Source organism: Condylura cristata, unplaced genomic scaffold (assembly GCF_000260355.1).
Source record: "Condylura cristata isolate star-nosed mole 26May11 unplaced genomic scaffold, ConCri1.0 scaffold00035, whole genome shotgun sequence".
NCBI lineage: Eukaryota > Metazoa > Chordata > Mammalia > Eulipotyphla > Talpidae > Condylura > Condylura cristata.
Genome location: NW_004567136.1, coordinates 4,413,195 through 4,431,819, shown reverse-complemented (window position 1 = coordinate 4,431,819; position 18,625 = coordinate 4,413,195). Strand labels below are relative to the sequence as shown.

Here is an 18,625-nt window from a genome sequence, read left to right as displayed (position 1 = left end):
ACACACACACACACACACACACACACACACACACACACACACACACACACACACACCCCAAAGTCCAGGTCCAGACCTACTCATTCTACATTTAAATGGAATAATCTAGTATTAGCCAAAACCTCTCAGGTACTTCATGAAAACATGTTCTATACTTCTCAGTCATAATTCACCAAGATTAAATTTCATGAAAGAGAATGAAAACATTCTCCCTCCCTCATCCAAATATCTTTGGATTCCCTTACCTGACCTTAAATGACCTTTCCAGATTGTCATTGGTCAAATCTGAGCTCATTTTGCGCAACTATTGTTGACTCTGAATATGGAACTTAGGGATCCCAGCCTCTGCCATTTGAAAACCTTAATTAATATTCTACCCTCCTAAAATACCTGTTCAGCATCCACTTTACTGAATCCATGAGTGCCAAAACCCATTAACTAAAAACGACCGTCTATATAGGAGTGGAACACTATTCAAACCTGTGCTGTTCTAAGGTCAACTGCAGTTATTCCCCGATATGTCCCTACTATTCTTTATATCAAGGACAAACCTGAGAAGCAAAGTTAGGAAAGATGATAAATTAGAAGGGAGGGGAAAAAAGGCCCTTGATAGTTAACACCTTCAAAGTCACAATAGCAATAGAAGGTTAATGGCATAGATGCCAGCAGAACCTAACATAAAACTTAGCAAGTTTTAACTACGAATCCCAATGTAAGGGTTGAAATACCAAAGTCTGAGTCCACACCTCTGTATGAACTTGGGCTTCAAGAGTGAGGGTTGGCCCAAGTATACATAAGTAACTTTAGGGGGTTCCAAAAATGGGGAGAATTCAATTTCCCAAAATTTCCTATCACAGTTATATGTCTCCTAATAAGAAACTAGAACATTCTGAGGTTACATGAAAGAAGGTAACAGTGTCCCTAAATTCAATGTGGTGACAATACAGTTCCCTCTTAGGTTCTCCTAACACTAATAGTATATGTAAATTTAGAAGACCCAAACAAGTCTATAACTTTCCAAACTGTAAACATTAAAAAGTTAAAATACTTTATATCTGACTGAAGTGAATCAATTAAAGAGCTACATGTATTTTGAAAATTACCAAGTCCTCTCTTTTAGTCTTTCATATGCTCAAATAGAACACAAATAGACTCATGTGCTAGTTTGGACACTTACAAGATGGGAAGTTTGGGTGGTTACTTAAACCCCACTCTCCACCCCCACTCAGTTTCCTCATAGGTAGAACTAAGATAATAGTAGTATCTATTCCAGAGGGCTGTCACGAGGATGAACAAGCTAACTCAGAAATTGCTCAGGCCAGTGCCTGGCACATAGTGAGAGCTCAACGAATGGAAGCAATTATTAACTCATAGCCTAACAGCCAAATCTATGTCTTCAATCTTCTTTTACATATTATCCTACTTTTCATAGCACACTAACCTCCTCTAAATTCTTTTGGTAACCCACTTGGGTCCCTCATACAATCTATCTGGTACCACAGCCATTTGGCAGCTAACAAAATGTTTTAAAAATGGCAGGCCCCCCCAGTTTGCTGTAAAGATTTGCCATCATTCTAACCATGATATTAAGATATACATGCAATTTTAAATTCCAAAAAATAAAACAGAAACATACCATATTTCGCCAAACTTCTGAGGAGCTGGTGAATTCTAAAATCAGGCTCTTACAGATTTTTAACCTAAAATATAAAACACCTCACTCAATTCTTTTTATATAAATCACTGAATGCACTTTCAAAGAAATTTTTTTCCTAAAATTTACTGTAAAAGCAAATTCATTTTTCTGAAAATTTATAAATATCAAAAACATGTCAAGACAAATGCCCCTACTGTTGCTAGGGTATGTGTTAAGTGTGGTTAAGCAGGTCCTGTGGCCTGCCAGCCACAAAATCCCTGCAGAATGGGAAAATGGTTCCTATTTTCATTCACAGAACTTAGTGTCTTCCCTCCCTTTAAATGAGCTAAAATGTATGAAAACTGTTTCAACTACAGCCTCTACCTTGCTCCTTCAGATATCTATAGCAATCTAGCTTTTGGTTAAACTGTGCACTGAGCTATTCATACAATACGCGTTAGCTACACATATGCGCAGATGTCTACCACCTGCTGAAGTCCTGAACAGGCCCTTTTACCACCTGAGTCTCATGTATTAGGTTGTTGTGTTAAGAGAAATATGAGTGTGTAGGATATTGCTTCCTGGTCATAACTGGGCCTCGATACATGGCAGCAATTATTTTTTATAGCTTTCAAAATGTCACTCGTCAAAAACAAATTCTGAAACTTAAGAGTATGCACCCAAATAATCTATAAATTCTTAACTCATTTGTAGAGAATGAGTTCATCTTAGTGGACTAAGAACTTAAGTCTTTTAATCCATTTTCTTTTATTATATAAGAAAAAAATCAAGTCACAAAAACTAAGAAACTTCCTACAGCTGATGGCTGAAAATAAATTCACTACATACACATATTCTTTTACAACTTAACCTTGGTTTAAGACCTCAGAGGGCTGATTCACAAACTCCATTTATAATATCACCAATGGAATCTAAAAAATGTATACATAGACTTGATCTCTACGTCTAGATATTCCTTTCAGTACATAAGGTGAAGGTGCCCGAGTATTTAATTTTAACATACATTTCAGGTACTATGCAGACCCCAATCTGAGAAATCTTTTGCTAGAAGATTAGGAATACAGCCACAGAGGAAATGCCAGAGGAAATGCCAGATCTATAAGGCCACATGCTAGAGGGCAGAAACCTAGAGCACCAGGGCCATAGGTGCACTCTGACACCAACCTAGTACCTTCATTTTATCTAATCCAACAGAGGATTCAAGCAGGTGATCTATATATAGGAAATGAGATCAAGAATAAGAAATGTCCATGTTAATCTATATTTTCATTTCTTAAAATAATCCATCTGTCAACTCTCTACTCTCTACTCACACATGTACACATATGTATATTATTATATTTGGTATGTCCTTCACCTTTCCAATAGCTGATTCCTTTTACTTCCTTTTAAACTTCACAGACTACCCTTTTTATCACTTTAAAAAAAAAATTGTATCCCCATACCACTCTGGCTCTCTTGTACCATGTCAACATATATCCCATTTATGGGGCTAAGTTTTATCTATAAACTTTACAACTGACCACAGATTGTTCCAGTCTTCATCTTCAAGTTCTCCTCATCCTAGTACATTCTTCAGGCTAAATTTTTAAATACTGCTTTCATATATAGTACTCTTGATACAATTTCCTCAACTCCATTAACTCCCTAGAATGCCATTTCCTTATTCTCCTTCAAATGCCAAAAAGATGTAACAGTTGCTAACATACAAAGCATCCACCCACTGAAATGTCTCTTGTAAAAGTCATCATCTTTCTTACATATTTTAAATCCCATGGTCCTTTATCTTACTTTATTTCTGAAAATATTACATGTAAAATACTCTGAAACAAGACCTTAAATTTTATTAATGTATTTTATTGGTGTAGATGTTAACCATAACTGTGCCTAACTTATAGACAAGACTTTATCACAAATGTGTATAGAAAGAAACAATATATATAAGCTTCATTAGCATACATGGTTTCAAACATCCCCTGGGGGTTCTTGGAACATATCCTTTGCAGATAAAGGGTACTACTGTACATACTTCACAAGTAGACAGGTAGCAGATTGTTTAGAGTAGCAATATAGTAACTCCAAACCAAAAGTGTTTAAAATGTCCATTAACAGAAAGAACAAAATTCTGGCCTATTCTTAAAACAGATTACTGTATAGCAATTACTATAAGCAACCACTACACAACCAACAATGTGGATGAATCTCAAGTATCTTAAGTGATAGAAACCATACACAACTAAGTATGATTGATTTAATTACATCAGGAATAAAAGCAGGCCAATCTAATCTATGCTGTTGGCCAAGACAGTGGTTACTCCTGGGGGATGAGAGGCAGTGACACAAGAGACCACAAGGGGCTTCAAAGGATATGCTGATGTTTCCTGATCTGCGTGCCAGCTAAGTGAGCTACATGCACATTTATAAGTGCACTCTCCTGTATTATATTTCAGTCAAAAGTTTATTTTTTAAGTCAGAAGGAAAAAAGAAAAATATTGGATGGTGTTACTTATAGGAGGAATGAAGAGAGCCAAATAAGGGAGCTGGTGGGAAAAAAGACAAAACTAGCAGACAACTACAAACTGGAGACATTCAGCAGAAGAGAAGGAGGGAAAGGGATTAAAATGGGCGACAACTGCACAAAAATGAATAATGATGAAATATATATATATATATTTCATCATTTTCCTATATATATAGGAAAAATACCATTCAAATAAAAACAGTCAATCTTATATAAGTATGTAGTAAAATAGTATTCACAGCAGATATTACATTACGATTTCATTTCAGGTTTTCAAAAGAGCCTGTGTACTTTTCATTCAGACAAGAATACAGTTGGATCTAACATGAAAAATAATGTTTATTTCAAAAACCAAGTAAGATATGGGCATTAGATAAAGCAGATAAGTGGAACAGAAAGTCCAGGGGAAGTATGTATCTACTGTTTCTTGTCAAAAACAAGAAAAACTGGGCCTCCCTGGTGGTACAAGAAGTTAAATCTCAGCACTCTGAAGCTATTGGCAGCCACTGCAGCACAAGTTGGATCCCCAGCCTGGGAGTGACCCACATGGCACAGAACTCTCCAGTCTTGTCCACTGCTCCCCTCAGCAGTGTGTTTCAGTAGATCACCTGTTTTACTTCCCACTGTCTGTCTCTGGTAAATCTTCTCATCTATTACTCCTCTGACCTACACCCTAGTTCTTGTATGTATAAATAAATAAATCTTAAAAAAAACTGACAACATACATGAACAGCTGTTTTCAGACACATTAGGTAGTAGACAACGCAGGACTGTGATCCATAAAAGGACAGAAATGTGGTGAACCCTCTAATGCTCTATTTCTACTTGGAGGCACTTTCCAACCTCAGTCAACGAAGGGGAAACCAAGTCAGAGGACAATATTCTTACTGAGGTGAAATGCAAACGCTCAGAACTGAGTCTCAAGTAGGACTTTGTAAGACTAGCAGAAAGAAGGGAAGGCACGCAGCAGAGGTTCCAGAGAATGCACTGTGGCAGTCCTTTGTGTTGGCTACTATGTACTAAGCAGTGAAAGGTTCCATGAAACTAGGGAAAGGAGCTGTGGGTTTAAATACTCCCTGTGTGCATACAGGACTGGCAGATTCCTAAGTTCCTTCCAAACTTAAGAGAGAATACACTGACACCAGCGCACCTGTAGAGAACTATAATTAATGGTAGTCACTAGCCTGAGTTTTCTTATACACATAGTCCCACCTGAAAGGATCAAGCTGACCAGCAATTGGCTGCCAAAACAAATGTAAAGAGAACAAAATTTAGACACTGAACACCAGACTATTATATGTCCAGCATCCAGTAAGAAGTCATTACATATGCAAACAGGAAAATATAACCCATAACCAACAGAAAAACAAAGCAATGGATCCTAAGAAAAGAGTAGCATCGGCACCCAAGGACTTTCAAGTAACTATTATAAATATGCTCAAGGACTCAAAGGAACACATGAAGGGGAAACAACAACAAATAAAATGGAACTTTAGGAATACACTATCTGAAAGTATCTGACACTGCAGAGAAGAGTGAAAGAGAAGACAGGCATGATGAAACACAGAAAGACAAAAAGAACATGCTAGTGAACAGAAGGCAATGTAAAATGACCTAATGTAACTGGAATCCTGAGAACAGAGATGGTGGAAGAAGGGAGACAGGTGCTTTTAAAATGTATTAAGTGAAAAAAGGCTGACATTTCCAAATCTGAAAAAATGCCACAGACTTCAAGAAAAAAAGTTCACAACTCCTAAGCAGGACAATCACAAACAAACCCAGTATTGATAAAATCTTAAGAATAAGTACAAAGGGAAGAAAGATAAGAAACCAGACTTCTCATCGGGAGCAAAAGCTGAAAGAAAAACATGTCCACCTAGAATAATAAATGAAGTAAAATTTTTATTCAAAAGAAAAACCACAACATCTATACCAAAATAGGTATGTTGACAGCCCTACATGTTAGCAAAGTTGTAAAGTAACGAACTCTCACCTATTGTTGACTGGAGTATAAAACCAACCAATTTGGGGAAAATACCTGGCAACATTTGTAATTATTTTATAATCCAATAATCACACTCCAAGTATTTACCCAAAAGAAAAGAAGGCAAATGTATCCACACAAGGACTTTCACACAACTGTTCATTGCCATTTTATTATTTACAGCTAAGAACTGAAAAGTCTAGGTGGCCCTTAACAGGAAAAAGTACTGATACATGCAGTAAATAGGTGAATATCAAAAACATTATGCTGAATAAAAGAAACCTTATATAGCAGGTCATTGTGTAATGTTGTTTTGTTCAGCATGGCTTTATTCTAATGCTGACAAGAAAAAAAAAAATCAATTCCTGGCTGGGACCACTTCTGCATGGTTTGTATTTTCTTCGTGTCTGCCTGGGTTTTCTATGGGTACTCTGATTCCTCCACATCCCAAAGAGTTTCACTGGTGTGTCTACATTGTCCTACCTGGACTGTGTTGGTGTGTGTGTCTGTGAGTGCTTCCTGCAATGGAGTGGCATCCTATCCAAGGCTGACTTCTAACTTATCCACTACTAACAAAGCCACCACTACAGGCTTTGGTGAGCCACAGTCTTAAACTAGAGTAGGCTGGGAAATGAGTAGAATGAACACAATTACTGTTCTACATTACAAGTGTTTTGGGACTTTATTTAGACGTTTAAACGTTTTGGTAACCAGAAACATGCCATAGAAACTTAACCCTTGTTTATGTCAATTAAACTATGATAAAATTGATTTCATTATATATCATTTGCTTAGCCATAATTCCCAATAATCAAGTTATGTTAAGTGAGAATTTACTATACAAGTAAGTACTATGATACATGAAGTTCTAAAGTAAACTAATCCAATATATGTTGAAAGCGATCAGAAAAATGGTTGATTTTTAGGAGATGCTATCGGGAAGGAACCTAAGGAAACAAATTCTAAAACTTAATAGTACTTTGTGCTGCAAAGGGGTAAGCATTTGTCAAAATTCACAGAATGGTTTATATGGCAGATTATATCTTCCAAATATGGCCACCATTAGTATCAACCTTCCCACATTATCTTACTAAAAGGCAACACTAACATTCTTCCATGAGGTGGTAGGGTCCCTAATGTCCCTTCTCCTTCATTGTGGCTCTTTCAATAAAGACCTTAGAATGGAGTATGTGCTATGTGACTTTTGATGCCATCATAAAAATGCCACATACTTCTGTCTTGCTCTCTCTGGGTATCTCAGTCTTGGAATCTAGCCACCAACTGGCAAGGAAGCCAGTCACTTTGCAAAGAAGACAAGCAACCATCTAAAAAGACAACATGTAAGTGTTCCAGACCAGGCCTCCACCTGAAGTTCTGACAGACATCACCAACTCCAGGTGTGCGGGCAAGCCTTCAGATGATTCCAGTCTCCAGTCATCAAGTTACCCCATTCTAGATGACATGCGTAAGCCCAAGACAAGCTATACCTGTAAATCTCTGTGCAAAGTGCAGACACATAAGCAAAATAAATAACTGCTGGTATTTAAGGCACCAAGTTTGGGGTGATTCATTTCACAGAAATAGATAAATGGAAAAATACATTAAATTCAGTTAATAATACTAAACTACTAAGTTTTAGTTGACATTGTACACACTGAAGTTAAGGAAAAAGTAAATACTACAGAAGTAAAGGAGAAAGTAAATACTACAGAAGTTAAAGAAAATGTAAATACTACAATAGCAACTTTGGAAGTCATCTAAAAATAAGACTAAATAATATATGAACATGAGAATCAAAGTAAACATAGCAAATATTAATTATGGAAACACATTCTACAATTACTTCACATTCATGTAAGTTTGAAAATTTTCCTGATATAACATTAAAGCATAAAATGAGGGCACTTCATACAAATAAAAGCTGAAATTATCTTTGGCCCACAAACCTACACTTTACCAATTTTAAAATTCTTCAAATGCAAGGAAAGTAACAGTAGAGGCAAATGTGGGTTTGTGTGAGACTCAACACATCTACACAAAGCAAAGTAAGTGAAAACAGTAACAGGGACATATTAAAGAAGGTTGCTCTTGGTCTTAAAATTTCCAAAACAGATCATTTAAAAAAATAATTTCAAGTTCTACTGTGAAATGTATAACATGGAGGTAAAATGTAATATTATAGCAGCAAAAAAAGATTAGACACAATAAGTTACTTCATGTTGTTTAAAATTCTTACACACTAAGAGGTGTAATACTTTGGAAAATAGGCTGAGTAAGATGCATGTTGTATCCTAATGCAACCACTGGGGAAGGAAAAGGTATAAACTAATGCTAAAATAAATTTCAAAAAAATTCTACTGACCCAAAAGAAAGGTGGAAAAACAGAAAGAATATAGATAGGACAAACATAAAACAACTTGTTGGTATTAAAACCAACCATACTGATATTACAATATAAGTGAGTGGACTGAACTTTCAAATTAAAAAGCAAAGATGGTAAAAAATTAGTTAGAAAAATGGCTTAAACAATATTGATGGGAATGTAAACTGGCACAGCTATTACGAAAAGTAGTTATGGAAATGCTTCAAACATTAAAATGTAAATTCCCTAAGATCCAATTAAATGATTTCTAGGTATTTTACCTGAAAAATATAAAGATACTAATTCAAAGAATTATATACACACCTCTGCTTATTATAGCACTATTTATAATAACCACTAACTGGAAACAACCTAAATATCCATCAACTGTTTACTGGATAAAGATGTAATACTTTTCTCATATATATACACACACACACACACACACATATATATACATATATATAAATTTATAAGTATGTTTTCATTATATACATATTATGTACACACACACATACACACACACACACACACGTATATATGTAAAAAGATGAAATCCTGTCATGTGCAACCACAGGATGGTCCAAAGGGAATTATGCTGAGTGAAGTAAGTCAGTGAAAGAAACACCGTATGATTTCACTTAGGTGCATACAGAAAAAACAAACATGAAAGAAGACTTTTTGACTCTTAGTCAATTAGTGGATACTATTAGACCAATTAGTGGATACCAGAAGGGCAGGGGAAGAAGGGTGACTAAATAAGGGCAAAGGGGGCAATGAAATGGTGAAGAGGAGATCTTGGGTGGTCAGCAATGAACTTACTATAATCATTTGCACACTGATTCTCAATGATGAAAACCCGAAACTTTTATGTAATAATGCAATGATACTTTAGTATAAAAATTTACAGAATTTAACAGATGAGTTGAAAGTAAAGTGATAGCAAGATATAATGTACATACATATAAACACGAATCATAAGAAAGGAAAAGTGGCTATATTAACAACACAAGTAGACTTTAGGACAAAGAACATTTAACGAGAGACCAACAATGGTATTTCATATGGATATTTATCGAGGAAATCAAGCAGTCCAAAACATGAATGCACTTGAAGACATTTTCAAAACATATGAAGTAAAAATAGATAAAACTGAAAAGACAGTAAAGATTTCAACATTCCCTTCTTGTAACCAGAAAATTATATAACCAGAAAATTAGCAATGATACAGAAGAAATGAATATATCTAGCTAAGAACGAACCTGTATCCTGGAAAAACAATATGAAAAATGTCTTAGATACTCATAAAATATATACACAAGGCTCATAAACCCAAGAAAACTTCTCAGCATCATTAATCATCAAGAAAATTAATCTGAATGTAACTGAAACTATAATGACACTCTATATATCCATTAGCATGATAATTATTTTAAAAAAGAATGAAAGGATGTGGAGAAATCAGAAGTATACAGCTGGGGGAAATAGAATGGCACAGCTACCTTGGAAACTGATACGGTGGTTTCTCAAAAAAAATTACACATAATATGACTCCCATACGATCCAGCAATTTCTTCCTATGTCTATACTCAAAAGAACTGAAATCAGGACTTGAACAAATATTTGTTTAATAGGTGTAAGAATTTCAGTTTGTGATAAGAATTCCAGATAAAAAATGTACTTTGTCACTGACATATATGCTTAAAAATGGCTAGAATTGTAAATGTTGATATGTATACCTACTATAGTTAAAGGAAAAAAAAAAAACTGCAATGGGATACCATTCATTGCACACCCACCAGAATGCCTGCAACTGGAGAGTAGCAAATGTTGACAAAGATATAAAATACTCAAATTCATATACACTGCTGGTGAGAATGCAAAATGATATAACCATTTTGGAAGGTAGTTTGGCAGGTCCTTATAAATTTAACATAAACTTACCATGTGATCCAGTAATTCCAGTTTAAGGCATTTACACCCTAGAGAAATGAAAATGTGTTCACACGGACACACCTGCAATGAATTCCATCGTTCAAAAGAGACTAAAACTAGAATAACCTAAATGTTCACCAAAAAATGAAAAAATAAACTGTGGCTTATAAATGTAAGAGAAAAAGTGAGGAACACAAATTAAAGGACTTTCAAACACATGCTGAGTAAACAAAAGCAAAGAAAAGTATATATAATATGATTCCATTTACATGCAATTCTAGAAGAGCCAAAACGAAGAAGCAGATCAATGGTAACCTGGATCCGAGAGGGAGGAATAACCACAAAAGGACAGGAGTGAATTTCTGGAGGTTGATTCAGATGTTCTACATCTTGACTGTGGGAGGAGTTACAACGCATAAATTTGTCAAAATACATCAAAGGATACACTTAAAAAATGGGTACACCTCGTTGGATGTAAGTTTACTTCAATAAAGTTCACTTTTTAACATGTGTAAGAAAGTAGTATGTATAAATGTGGCATTTTAAATTAGTGTAGGAAGGACTGCTTAAGTGGTGGAATTAAGTAGACAAGTGGAAAAATGAAACATTAGATATTTCTTATTGCAGCCAAAAACGTGAAATACAATTGGGCTCTAAATCTAAATCATGCTATCCGACAATATACTTACTGTACCCAAATCTAAATCTATAAATCTAAATCTAAATAACATTATGAAAGCGCTAAAGAAAATACAATATTCTATAGCATCTTTGCAAGGTGCTGAAACTCAGAGCCTAAGTTAAGATGACTTACACTTTTAAAGACAGTATTTGTATATTGTAACAAAGCTTTAAATAATGACATATAAAAAGTACCTATGAATTATTAAGAGTAAAAAAGAGCAGAAAATGGGGGGGCCAAAAACAAAGCTAACTTTTTAATATTCTATATTCAAATACTGACTATTTTATACATACATAAACGAGGCAAGTGAGCAGTTCCATACATGTTACTGGGCATGAAACTTGCTTTAAAATTTTTAAATGTAGCTGCCATTATCTACCAAAATTTTTAATTGGTAAAGCTTCATGATCCATCAGCCATACTTCTAGAAATCTAGAAATCATAATTCTAGAAATAAGTACCCTTATTTGTAAGAGCAAAAACTGAAAACAATCTAAATTCCACAATAGAAGAATTATAAATTCTTACATCTGTTCCTAGTTCAGTTCTAAAGACTTTGAGAAAGCTTAAGACTTACAGGTTTCCACTTCAGGTTTACTCTAGAACATATGTTCACTAAGGTGTCATTTAACACATATAACATTGTTGGAATTTTTTGATATTGCTCTTCTCTTGTCCCCCCAAATTTTTATGTAAAAACTGTATTTATGTGGACATGACATGTGATGCAGAGATTTAGTGCAGTCATTAAAGAGTCATTCAATTCATATTTTCTCAGTTGTTCTGGCTAAAACCTCAGTATAATTTCTTACCTCTCCCTTTATTTCAAACTTTAATCTATTACCAAATTCTATGGGGCTATAGATTCAACATATATCAATAATTCAACCTCTCTCAACAGCCTCACTAACATCACTCATACAACCTACTGGCATCACCTCTTATCTGTATTACTAGTTACCCAATTCTACCCTTGTCATTTTTCAGTCTGTGCTCTACACAACAGGGTAATCTTGCTAAAGGCATAAATCATATATTTTCACTCTTCTGCTAAAAACCTTAATACTTCCCATTTCACTCACATATAAAAAGTCAAACTCCTTGTGATTCAAATGATCTACCCTACAGCCTCTTTCTATTTACCCACTTACTTGCTACAGCCACACTGGTACAGAAGGCACTCGTCCATGTCAAGGTTTCCACATTCTACATTCACTGTAATCTACAACAGATAGCCATAGTTAGCTCTCATCTCCATCAGCTGTTGCTACCCTAAACTTGGCACTCATCCGCTCCACCCCCAAATACTTAAGATACCCACCCCACATTCCTTACTTATTTCTTTTCTCCTTTAAAGTACTAGGCAACTTAAAATGAAGATGGGAACATCTCTTCAATAAAATTGTGTTGGGAAAAGCAGACAACTACATGCAAAAGAATGATACTTGACCACTCTCTTTTACCATACACATAAGTTAACTCAGACTTAAAAATTCAGGATTAACTCAGACTTAATGTAGAATAAAAGATGACTATAAGAACTGAAACTATAAAATACATGTAAGAAAAGATGGGCAATGAACTCTTCAACAGTGCCTTTAGAGTCTTTTGTGGAGTCTCTCAAAGGGCAAGGGAAACAGAAGCAAAAATAAACAAGCACAGGTCTATATCAAATTTTTACCAAAACAGAAAGAAACCCTACTGGATGGGAGAGGATACTTGCAAATACTATATAAAAACATATATGCATATATAAAAACATACATACGTATATAAAACAAGGGATTAATATCCCAAGTATATAATCAACTCATACAATTTAACAACAAAAAACAATCAACACTATTAAAAAATGGGCAGAGGGTTGAAACACATTTGACCAAAAAGATATAGATTGCCAAGCAACATACGAAAACTTGTTTAACATCAGTTATCACTACAGAAATGCAAATCAAAAACCATCTCATACCTGTTAGAATAGCTGTTATCTGAAAGTCAAGAAACAAGTGTTGGTAAGGATGTGGAGAAAGAGAACCCCGTATATATTGTTGATGAGAAGTAAACTAGTGTAGTCACTATGAAAAATAGTAGGGCGATTTCTCAGAAAAATAAAAATATATACCATATGAGCCAGTTATTATACTTGGTTATTTATTCAAATAGTTGTCCCTCTATGTTCAGAGTGCTACATTTTTCACAGTAGCCATGACACAGACACAGCTTAATGGCCCATCAGCAGATGAGTGAATAGAGGTGTGGTATAGATACACAAAGGAATACTATTTGGCTGTTAAAAAAATAAATCATTTTTGCCGTTTGTGACAACACAGGAAGACATTGAGGGGGTTATGCTAAGTTAAAAAAGTAAAAAGGAGATAGACAAATACCATATGATTCACTCAGGTGGAAGAAACAAAGCCCTTAACGAAAAGTCCTCAGATTCAAAATAAAGGGAAATTACCAGGGAAAGGGAGGTGAAGAAGGGGGCATGTAAAAGGAGTAAGGTAGTCAATTGTTTGACAGTGGATGGAAACTAAATTTTCAGAGATAAGCCATGATGCACTGTAAACAGATGGTGAAGTACAAATCTGTACATTTTGAACTTAAAAAGATAAAAATAAAACAAGAACTCAGATTATGAGATCAAGATGGTGATTAGAAAGGAAGGCGGTAGGGTGTGAGCAAACTTGGTAAAGGGTGTATGGTGATAAATGGAAACTAGACCTTTGGTAGACAATGCAGCATATACACATGTTGAACTATAATGCTGCACCTGCTATCACTATATTATAAACTAACTTGTTACCCAGTAAGGGGGTTGTAATCAGAACACACAAAGAATGCTTAAAATCCAACAAAAAGAAGTATCACTCAAAACACAGAAAAGGATCTGAATAGATCTGCTCCAGAAAAAGATGCCCAAACAGTACATGAAATAGCCCTCATTATCACTAGTCACTAAACAAATGCAAATCAAAACCACAGAGATCCCATCACACCACAGAATGGCTAAAAGTAGAAGGGACAATGTATGTTTTGGCAAAAAGTGATGACATCCAACTATAAAACAATGATGTCACTTTGAAAGATTCCAGCAGTCCCTTACTGCCAAATGTTAACATAACTTAGCCAACAATGCAGCAGTTTCATCTAAATATGCCCTAATCAGTAGGCTAACAGAAGCATGGACCATGTAGGTAGGTGAACCATGGTTATATATGTAGTGAACATTTACACTTTTTACCTTGTCAGCATTCCCTAAATAATATGGTTTATTTACATAACACTAACATGGTATACTCACATGGTGCGTTTTAAGAGACTGAAGTACACAGGAGGATGTGCCTAGTTTGTATGGGGATACCAGACCATTTTGCGTAAGGGAGTTATTAGCATATGGATTTTGGTATGCACGGGGGCCTTGGAACCAATCCCTTGCAGATACCAAGGGTATATATGCATGCTCATGGCAACTTGATTCACAGTAACCAAATAATGGAAGCAATCCAAATTTCTATTAACTGATGACCGAATAAAAGTATGTGTATATTCATACAATTTAGTATTGTCAAAAAATGGAGTGAAATACTGTTAAATGCTATACAGATATACCCTAAAAATACTACATTAAGTAAAATTAAGCATACACACAACAGGATGAATATTTTTTAATTCCATTTATATTTATATTCCAAGAAGGCAAAACCATAAAAAAAAAAGAAAAGAAAAGCAAACAGGTGTCAGGGCATGGAGTACGAGAGAATGGGCAATGAGTACTTACAAGTAGTGTTTCTTTTTAGATGAAAATGTTGAAAAATAAAGTGATGGTTGTATAACTGATATGCTGAAAATCACTGAACTGTATACTCTAAAGGGGTAAATTTTATGGTAAGTGAATTATATTTCAATGAAGCAGGAAATTATAGAAAACATGGCATAATTTTTTAAATCCTCCAAAAGGAAAAAAGCTACATGTGACTATATGCTTACATATATTCCTTTGACATTTGCTACATACACACTAATAGTTGAGGGGTAAAAGGAGCAACCCAGCACAAAATAACAGTTCTTTGGAAAGGTGAACATGTTTGATTTTATGGTTTATAATTTATGAGAATTACATTTAAAATTGACAGTGTACTGGTAAATCTAGGTGGCATCTTAAGTTGCACAAAGAACTTTAGATCACGTTGCAATGGAAAAGAACTGAAGTCTTTCTAACATGACTCATGGTACCCCCCGCCCCAAGTTCTGTGAACACTTCTAACAGCAATTAAGACATGCTTTTTACTTACCTGAATAATTACAGAAAGTCGACTCATGATCTGCCAATATTAAAATTCTACCTTTCCCAATGAGATTGGGTGGCTCATGAGGAAGTAGTAAGAGAATCTGAAGTATCTCAAGTATCATCAATGGACATCCTTTAGAAATTCCTAATTACCAGAACTGTTTCAATTTCACATAACCCCAGCAACTTATTATGAAATCTTCCTCTGGGTTCTGTCTGCACTGTAGTTAACAAGGTCAACCTTCTATAATGTCTAACCTAGAATTATGTTGTGTAGCACATACACACAAAGATGTGTAAAGATATACTAACAGAACTAAAGGTAGATGAGTTCCTTGAACCATAAACACCTATTTTCAGGTTTTATTGTTTTTCATTCCCCTATCAAAGGTAGTGCCCAAACTCATCACATAGTATTTGATTTATGGATAACAAAAGACCACTACTAGCTTCTACTATAACTTCAAAATAATTTTTTAAAAATTTACTACATATAATTTCAAGTGAACTAGTCTATTAAAAATAGGAAATCATTATTGCAAAAATCATCCATATTTAAAGGACAAGTACTTAAAAACCAAGGATATTTAATCTATTAATCCCTAATAAAATGTTCAATGTACCCTAACTACAAATTTTCTTATAAGCAGTTAACAACTGGAATATTTCTAATTGGAAAATAAAAACACAACCTGACCACTCTGTACATGACTCATTTATCCAGGCTCACCGATATCTTAAAACCATCTAAAAATGAGACATTTACTTTTGTCACAAAATCTTCATGAGTACAGAAATTATTTAATATCAGCTGAGGTAAGTACCGCACAAAGAAAAAAGGATTCAATAACAGCATAATGCAAGGAACCACCCTAAAACCAGCAAATTCAAAGATTCTCAAAGGCTTCCCTGAGTAGGTTGAGCCCTCAAGGATGAGGAAAATTTGTTGAATGTGTTCCAGGTGTATTGAAATGTATTGGTAAAGGGTTTGGCACAAGAAGGAAGTTGGACAGCTTAAAAAACTGAAGAAAGGCCAGTATTGTTAGGTGGTTCTGAACAAAAGCTAGTGTTTGGGGGTGGGGGAAGGAAGCAGAATGGAGGATCCTGCGGGATCTTGTAGACCAAGTAAGGACTCTGAATTTTATTCTAAAGAAGAATTCTAAACATAAAGTGACAAAGTTGTACTTTTAAAAGATCACTTATAAATGCTCACATGAATCCCAAAGAATTAAACTTATTAGAATTGATACAGCTCATCCAATTTGGATGCAAAATTATCTCTCCTGTATTTCTTTCTCCTGGTTTATTTTGCTTAGGACACACCCTTCCAATTCCATCCAGGTTGTTGCCAATGACACGAATTCATCTTCTGAATTGTGTGTATATACCACATCTTCTTGATCCACTCATCTGTCTCTGGTCACTCAGTTTGTTTCCATATGTTGATCATTGTAAATAGTGCTGGTATAAATACAGCAGTGCAGGTTTCCTTTGGAATAAGTGTTTTTGGGGGTAAATAACAAAGAATGGAAATGGTGGGCCATAGAGTAAACCCATTTTTTTTTTTTTTTTGAGAAACCTCCATTGCTTTCCAGAAGCTGGACCTGTCCATATTCACACCAACAGTGTAAGAGAGTCTCTTATATGTAGAATATAGAAAAACTAAACACAGGCAACTTTAAAACCAACTCTTAGAAACTGACTATAGGATCTTCAGCTTTCTGAGAGGAGGAGGGTGAAAACAAGGGGATAACAGTGGGGAGCTTATGGACCATGGGACTATGCATACTTCTGCTTTGGTGGTGGGAGTGGAGTGCTTTGGTGAAGACATCTAACGAGGGAAACCCAATACTGTCAAAACACCCAGCAAGGATGTAAAATAGTGATACCGCAATAAATAAAAAAAAAAACAGCACATTTCAAGGTTGAAAATTTTAAAAAATACAGCATAAAAAAAAACCTACCATCAGCAAAGATCAAATGTAATGAAGAAAAAAAAGATTATTTGCAATGCAAAGAACTAAAACATCAAATTCTAAGAGTGAACTTAACAACGTGTATAAGGCATTTTTAAAGAAAATACACAAGAATCAAATAGATAAATCATGCCTATTTTCCCTTCAAGTATATATCCCGGAAGAACAGATGTTAAATTATGGAAAAGTAAAAATCTAAGAGTCAAAACAATTCTGAAATGAATAAAAGTTAAGTTTTTAATGCACAGGTTTCAAAGCTCTCTATAAAACTCTATGAAATAAGACAATGTGGTAAAAGTACTTTAAAAAAAATTATGATAATGACAAAAAAAAAATCAAACCCAAATATGTAGCCATTTATACAAGTAATTTTTTTTAATTTTGAAGTGTTCAATATTTAAATGTCAGTTACTTTTCAAAAAAAAAAATTGATTCCCTAATCTACTCAAAGGTGGACTGAAAAGCAAAAAATTGAGTACTAAAACCCCGACTATTAGCAAACCAAAAATAAAAAAAAAATCACACATTCAAGATTCTAACATAAAAACAGATTTTTATATTCTAAAAGAGAATGTCATACTTTCATTTGGTAGCTTTAATGGTTGCACTGTTAAGGAGGTTGGATATGAATTACAGGACCTTACAATTACAATGTTAGCGTTGTATAGTTTATTTTTAAAGTTCTGTATGAAACATTTTAGAAATGTAGAAAATAACAATACATATTTATCCACCCTCAGGTGACTGCAATGCAAATTAGGTGATGTATCAATCTATATTTATTGTGTTAGCAAAAATCTTTAAATCTGACAATCCTAAATACAGGCTAGTATACTGAAAAATGAAACGCTGATAAAGTATATATTGACAATCATTTTAGCAAACTTAGCAACTAAAATACTAACAACCTATTCTCCAAGTATTTACACTTCTAGAAATGCAAAGATAAATGTAAAAATGATCATTTCAACATTGCTTATAGTAGGCAAAAGAAAACGCCTCTCAAAAATATCAAATAATGAAATACTGTCATGTAACATGACCACAGAGTACCATACAGCATTTAAATGAATTAAACTAGATCTATAATATCAGCATATGTCTCTCAAAAAACAGTGAGTTTTCAGGCGAGAAAATAACAAAAATAATGAACAACCATATACCAGAGACATTTTGTGGGGGTGGAGTGGGGAATGGGATCAAAAACGGGGGGG

The 18,625-nt window shown here is 34.6% G+C and overlaps 1 protein-coding gene across 4 annotated transcripts in view; it reads right to left on the bottom strand.

Moving 5' to 3' along the window:
- UBE3A (ubiquitin protein ligase E3A) overlaps positions 1–18,625 on the bottom strand; it is a 65,576-nt gene that overhangs the window by 38,975 nt on the left and 7,976 nt on the right. For 2 of the 4 annotated variants that reach the window (XM_004693069.2, XM_012732721.1), the window contains exon 2: positions 1,637–1,700. The exons of the other annotated variants lie outside the window; for them this stretch is intronic. The gene's annotated coding sequence lies outside the window, so the exon portion shown is untranslated. The remainder of the gene's footprint in view (positions 1–1,636; positions 1,701–18,625) is intronic. 4 annotated transcript variants of the gene reach the window in all.